Source organism: Myotis davidii, unplaced genomic scaffold (genome assembly GCF_000327345.1).
Source record: "Myotis davidii unplaced genomic scaffold, ASM32734v1 scaffold484, whole genome shotgun sequence".
Taxonomy (NCBI): Eukaryota; Metazoa; Chordata; class Mammalia; order Chiroptera; family Vespertilionidae; genus Myotis; species Myotis davidii.
In genome coordinates, this window is record NW_006295459.1 from 670228 (window position 1) to 678244 (window position 8017).

The window sequence follows — 8017 nt, forward strand, 5'->3', positions numbered from 1 at the left end:
CATTCTGGTAATCATCATATTGCTATCTGTGTTATGAGTTGTTGTTCTTATGCTTAATCCCTTCACCTTTTCCACCAGCTCAGTCCTTTCCTCCTCTGACAGCTATCAATCTGTTCTCTATGTCTAAGTCTGTTTCTATTTTGTTTGTTTGTTTTGTTCATTAGATTTCACATATGAATGAAATCATATGGTACTTGTCTTTCTCTGACTGGCTTATTTCACTTAGCATAATGCTGTCTAGGTCCATCCATGCTGTCACAAAATTTAAGTTTTTCTTCTTTTTTTACAACCAAGTAGTATTCCACTATGTAAATGTACCACAACTTGTTGATTCACTCATCTACTAATGGACATTTGGGCTGCTTCCCAATCTTGACTATTGCAAATAACATTGCAATGAACACAGGGGTGCATATATTCTTTCAAATTAGTGTTTCAGGTTTCTTCAGATATATTCCCAGAAGTGGAGTCACTGGGTCATGAGGCAGTTCCATTTTTAATATTTGCGGTAACTACATACTGCTTTTCACAGTGGCTGCTCCAATCTGTGTTTCCACCAACAGTGCACTAGGGTTCCCTTTTCTTCACATCCTTGTCAACATTTTCTGTTTGTTGATTTATTTATGATAACCATTCTGATATGTGTCAGTTGATACTTCATAGTGGTTTCAATTTGCATTTCTCTGATGAATAGTGCTGTTGAGCATTTTTTCATGTGTCTATTGGCCATCTGAATGTCTTCTGTAGAGAAGTATCTACTCAGGTCTTTTGCCCATTTTTTAATTGGATTGTCTGGTGTGTGTTTTTTGTGTTGACTTTTATAAGTTCTCTATAAGTTTTGAATATTAATCCCCTATCAGATATATCATTGGGGAATATGTTCTCTCATTCAGTGGGATTTCTTTTCATTTTGGCTGTGCAAAAGCTTTTTAGTTTGATGTAGTCTTGATTATATATTTTTTCTTTTGTTTCCCTTGCTTGAGGAGATATATCAAAAAATATTGCTATGAGAAATGTTTTAATTTTATAGCCTATGCTTTCTTCCAGGATTTTTATGGTATTGAGTCTAACATTTATGTCTTTAATCCATTTTGAGTTTATTTTTGTGTATGGTGAAAGAGGTGGTCTAGGTGGGTTTTTTTTTGTATGTATTTGTCCAATTTTACAGCACCATTTACTGACTAGACTATCTTTGCTCCATTGTGTGTTCTTTTTCATTTGTTAATTTGTTTGTTGCTTTAAAAGACTCTATGCCTGTTAGCATATGGATGAAAAATATCTGCACAAGGCGGGCATCAAAGTCAATCTCTCTGAGACTAAGCCAAAAGACCCCTAACATACTGGGGACAAATGAAATACACCCACTAACATCTGTAAGCGACAAAGGCTAGGAAGTATTACATGGGTCGGTGTAGGGCCTCCTCAAGGCTGAAAAGTTACAGAAATGTAGATTTGAGCCCACAGTTTCCCACAAGAGCAATGATGAAGCAGAATGGCAGGGAGATCCAGATGTGTGAGGCTTCCAGCCCAGGAATCCCATTGAGGATGAAGTATCTTGGTGTCAGGCTGGTACTGTTGGCTCCATGCATAATGGCCAATTGCAAAGCATGTAACCTTTCTGACTAAGAAAGATGACCTATATAAGAAGATGGTAGGGGTTTTATTTTCAGCCAGAGACAAAAGATGAACAAGTGTTTTTTGCATACTATAAACAATAATTTTTAGGAGAAAACTCATCTTTTTGTACCCAGACTATGTTCTTTGGTTCTACTGAGAGGTCTTGAGCCTGTGACTGAATTGAAAGGATGTAAGCATAGTGCAAACATAGTAACAAAACCCTGGTCTTTCATACTGTACTCTACACTCTGTCAATATTACCGGCTTAAATTCCCAGGCCAGCCATTAATACCTGACCAATGTCCAAATGATAGACCTTGTTCAAATAACACATAGTCTCTTCAATCCTCATGTTACTTTCCTTCTTCCAAGAAGTCCTTTCAGATGTGCCCACTGGGTCATACCCAATTAAGTTATATGAGCATCTACTGATCACACACAGGTATTGTGGGGCTGAGATTATCTATCTACAGGTCTAAACCTGGCAGGTCTGAATTTTCTCTTCAGAATAATCAAGAACAGAAGATTTGATAGGTAAAATATTTTTTATATATTTTTTATTGATTTTTTACAGAGAGGAAGGGAGAGGGATAGAGAGTTAGAAACATCGATGAGAGAGAAACATCGATCAGCTGCCTCCTGCACACCCCCCACTGGGGATGTGCCCACAACCAAGGTACATGCCCTTGACCGGAATCGAACCTGTGACCTTTCAGTCTGCAGGCTGATGCTCTATCCACTGAGCAAAACCGGCTACGGCTGGCTAAAATTTTATATATTAACTGCAACTTAACAAAGCATGTCCATGTGCATTTTGCATCATATCTCTAATTGCTTCTTCCGGAAAATATTAAAAATTTTATTATTCACATTTTACCAAATGACATTGTTGAGCTTTAATTAATTCCCATAATTTCTATTAATTTTCTCAAGTAGAAAAACATGACCTATGTCTTGAAATGTTTATAATTTTTATGTCTTCTTTTGGTGTATTATTTTTAGACCCCCCAAATGACTACGAAAGTTTATACTGGATAAGATGGAATCTTCATTAATCATTTTTTGAGAGGACTTAGCTTTCCACATTCATTCTATATTCTGAATAAAGGATCTAGTCTGAAATCTTTTGATGATAATAATAAGACTTCAGGACCTTCTAATTTTTTTTTGAGAAAATTCTTTATCCTGTGTTTCTTACAGACCTTTCTTAGTTATTATTTGTTTTGAGATCATGAACTTGAATCATTCATTTTACCACAACATTATATTATATATTTTAAGACATTTCAAAAATTATTTTATAAAACCTCCTGTTTTAGTTTAATCTTTCCTATATAATAGCCTTTTTCAAAGTTTTAATTCTGATTCTTCTCTTTTCTCTCATTTTTTTTAGGGGGTTGGGGTGCGACATGATTTAGCCTAGGATTTCTATATAAGTGCTTTTTTAACCACTAGTTTTAAGCAGTAGAAAACTTTTCAAATCATGCCATGTAAATAATTTTAACATATAAAAGAGGTAAAAGCATTTTTTTTTCAGGAAATCAACAAAAGATTAGCACTGACTTTATAAACCAATTTGCTCAACTGTAAAATGCTGTTAACACTAAGTGGAGTAAAACCATGGAGATTTTCCCCACAGCCTGGACAGCATTGTTAGTATTATTACCATTATTTTTCTTTGTAAAGTAAATATAAGTAAAACATATCTAGGCACCCCTTAAACCTCCATGTTCTTACATCTCACTTTCCTATATTGCTCGTTACAACATCCTACACAATTAGGACCCTTTTACATTTCTGAATGTGTCACCCAGTACTCAAACTCTGAACTTCTCAGTCTATTCATACCTACTGATGATTTCTCAGTCTCATCAAACATGTGTGCAATTCAGGGCAATTCTATTTACTATTTCCTCTGTGTGTATCGTCCTTTCCAAGGTTATACCATGCCACATACCTTCAATAGTTCTCAGTCTCAACTCAGTGTCAACCCCAAAGTAAGGCTTCTTCTTGCCTTCCCATTAAAATTTGCCCACAAACCCCTGCCAATCTTGGTATAACATCTCCATTTCCTTGGTTCACTGCTGTATCACTGCACTTAAAATACTGACTGCTGCAAGAAAAAAAGTTGTATGAGGAATGACAGTCCAAACCTTCTTTTTGGTTGGTCATCTTACTTATACATAATTACTTTAGCAAATCAGTGTGCATATTGAAAACTTAGAATGCATTAGAGAAAGGTACACATGATTATAAGTTGCTGAAATCTTAAAGATTAAAAAAATGGAGATATTTAGAATTGGGATGAGTGCAAAAATTAGATGCAAATAATTGCCTTTGCTTTTATTTTCTACATGCTATGGCATATATGTGATGAATAGAAAGTTATAGAAATGTAGATTTGGATTCAAGAAATGTTGTTGATTCATGCAGATAAAAATCTCCAGTAAGTTAGCAAGGTTACTATCATCAGATGGATTCCAGCAAAGGGAGAATGACCTGTGTCATGAATGTTGTCAGGATGCTGAGCTACTTGGTCACTGGGATTCCTCCCAACTCTTACACCAATTCATTGTCATTGTCTCTTACAAAGGAAGACTCCTCTATCTATGGAGAGCAGAAAAGTGTTTTTATTGTTGTACGGAAATGTGCTTGCTTGTAACATTATCCCTTTGACCTTGCCACATCAGCACCATGGAGTCTCCTTCCTCCACTATCTAAACTACATTTAATACTTCTCCCTTCTTCTTCTCCCTTTTTAAGGCAGTTTGTTATGTTCTTTGGTTTCAGGAGTCTAAGAGTGACATAATCCAAGTTTTCCTTAATTGACCACCCTCTGACTCAAATTCCTCCTATTTAGTTGCACATTTTCTGTATTTTTTTCTTGTGTCACCCAAACTCACCCTGGTGCCAGATGTTTTAAAATTTCCATTCATGATGATATTGCTCAGAAAAATTGCACAACACTGGTTGAGAACCTTATTTAACAATACTTAGTGACATCGCTGGGGATTTTCCAAGCAAAAAGAAATGAATATTTGCTTGGGGTTTCACAGATATGTGTCCCATAGATCTCTAATGGAAGAGGAAGTAAATTTAGCTTTGTTGAAACTACACCTGTATTTTAAATATATTTGAGTGGGGGAAAAGAAACCTTAATAATTATTCTCAATTTTTCAGAACGTTTTTAGAATAAATATATGAACTGTGTCTGATATATATTGAAGTATAAACCTGGAATTATATCTGACTTCCCAGAATGCTTCATTTCCAGTTTTATAACTTTTGCCGTATCTTTACGTACATATATAGGTCTCAAGATTTCTCAAAAATTCAATAAACGATTTTAGAATCTTCTGTACTAGAAATTTATTAAAATATAGTTTATGTAATAAGTTTGAATGATATGTTTGTTGGAGACATTGTACTGTTAAATGCATTTCCCCATTTCTACTCCCCTCTACCTCAGAAGAAATACAATTTTCTACTGTACATTTTTTTTAGTGAATCTTGATCAAGTCTCAGGAAACATAGAAGATTGGGTTAAAATTTGTTCAATAGTGAAGAGATTTGGGAGAAGGGAGCAGAGGACATATGACAACAATTTAATATTATTCCTTGGGTTTGTAGAAATTAGTGCAGGCTATATTGGAAGGTGAAAACAGTGAGAAGGAATCTGGTGAAATGGTACATCTTTCTTCTAGAACAGGCAGCTAGAATGGGCAGAAACCCAGCAGATCTAGATTTTTCTTTTACAGTGAATGAAACCATTCACTAAAGCACATAGATAAAACAAAACTAGCTCTATACAAAAAAGCTTCTACTATAGTGAACCTTCTATTATTGAAAATTTAGGAAGTATAGCTTCATTCCAAACCATATTACCAGCATTAGGTAAAATATTAATTAAATGACATAAATAGCAAACTAGCAGATGGCAGACATGCTCCAAGTTTCTCAAGCTAGAAAATATTTGAATGACATATATTTCCTAAAAATCTTTTTCCTTTTTGTCTGTTTTTCTAATTTAAACCCTATGGAGGTTCCTAAAAAAAATTAGAATAGAGTTACCATATGACCCAGCAATATCTCTTCCGCATATCTACTGGAAAATTTCAAAACATTTATATGTACCCCTGTATTCATAATTCAAGGTGACCAAGACATGGAAACAACCAAATTAGATGATTTGATAAAGAAGATGTTGTATATATATACAATGGAATACTACTCAGCCATAAGAAAAGATGAAATACTGCCATTGTGACAACTTGGATGAATATTGAGAATATTATGCTAAGCAAAACAAAACAGATAGAAAAGCACAAGAACCATATGATTTTACTCATATGTGGGATATAAAACTGAAAGCAATAAACAAGACAAACAAATAAAAAAATCAATGACACAGACAACAGTATGGTAGTTACCAGAGGAAAAGGGGCATGAAGGGGAGGTCAAAGAGGGTAAGGGGGTTCAAATACATGGTAATGGAAGGAGATTTAACTCTGAGTGGTGAACACACAATGCAATGTATAGATGATGTATTGTAGAATTGTACACTTGAAACTTATGTGATTTTATTAATCAATGTGACCCCAGTAAATTTAGTAAAATTAATAAAAACAACAAACCACTAACATAATCACATGGATGGATACTCAAAAAATTATGCTTGGTGAAAGAAACAAGGTACAAAGGAACACACTATATTACTCATTGTATATTTATATATAGGAAGGAGTAAGCTAATATATAGTGTTCAAAGAAGATCAGGAGTTATTTAGGACTTGAAATCTGTTGAGGATTCACTAGGAAAGGGCACCAGAAAATTTGAAGGGAATGATTCAAATTTCTATATCGTAATTGTATAATAGTTGCATAGGGGTATATATCTGTCTAAACTTCTTAAACAGTATCTTTACAATATCTTAATTTTACTGTATGTGGATTATACATCAATAAAGTTGATTTAAAACTAATGAACATAAATCAATGTTACCAGTAAATGGAAACTAATCAGATGATCACCCTGATAGATCTAAGCTAATAATGTTATAAAATTCAAAATCAATTAGTAAGAAAAAACCTAGTAGCTAAGTGATTTTGGAATAGAAGGGAAAGCATATTTCAGCTTTATTTAAGTGACATAATCACTTGAACACTCCCAAACTTATTTCATGAGGCCAGCATTCTCCAGATACCAAAGCCAGATATGGACACTAGAAGAAAAGAAAAGTGTAGGCCAATATTTCTGTTGAATAGAGATGCAAAGAGTATCAAAGTGCAGGCTAACCGAATTCAACAGCACATGAAAAAGATCATGCACCATGATTCAGTAGGATTCATCTCTGGGATGCAAAGATGTTTCAAAATATGCACATCAATAAACACCACGTTAATAAAATGAAAGGCAAAATTCAAATGATGATCTGAGGAGATGCAGAAAAAGCATTTGGCAAAATTCAACATCCTTTCATGATAAAAATTCCTAACAAATTGGTTACAGAGAAAATGCCTGAAGATAATAAAAGCCATCCTATATAATAAAGAGCTAATATCCCAATTAGACCAAACAGCAGTACGGCCATCCGGACAGCCTTCTGGACAAAGCCAATGCTGCGAGGGCCAGTTGAGGCAGCGAGGGGCTGCGAAGGCCTGCGAGGGCCGAGGCCCTTGCATGAATTTTGTGCATTGGGCCTTTAGTATGTTGTAAACCTCGAGGCCTATTATATTCAACTAGAGGCCCGGTGCAAAAAAATTTGTGCACTCGGGGGGAGGGGGGAGTCCCTCAGCCCGGCCTGTACCCTCTAGCAGTCTGGGACCCCTCGGGAGATAACGACCTGCTGGCTTAGGCCTGCTCCCGGGTGGCAGAGGGCAGGCCCAATCCCTAGGTGCAGCCCCTGGTCGGGCTCAGAGCAGGTCTGATTGGGGAGTTGGGGCACCGCCCCCTGTCATGCACAGAGCAGGGCGGATTGGGAGGTTGCGATGCCACCCTCAGTCATGCTCAGGGTAGGGCCGATTCGGAAGTTGAGGCACCGCCCCCTGTCACACTCAAGGCAGGATTGATGGGGAGGTTAGGGGTTTACCTCCTGTCACGCACAGAGCAGGGCCAATCAGGGGTTTGGGGCGCTGCCCCCTGTCACTCAGAGCAGGGCCCATCAGGGGGGTTGGGGCTCCTTACCCTGTCACCCACAGAACAAGGTCGATCAGGGGGTTGGGGAGCTCCCCCTGTCATGCAAAGAGCAGGGCCCATCAGGGGGTTGGGGCGCTCCCCCCTGTCACTCACAGAGTAGGGCTGATAGGTGAGTTGGTGCACTGCCCCCTGTCACGCACAGAGCAGGGCCCATCAGGGAGGTTGGGGCTCCGTACCCTGTCATGCACAGAGCAGGGCCCATCA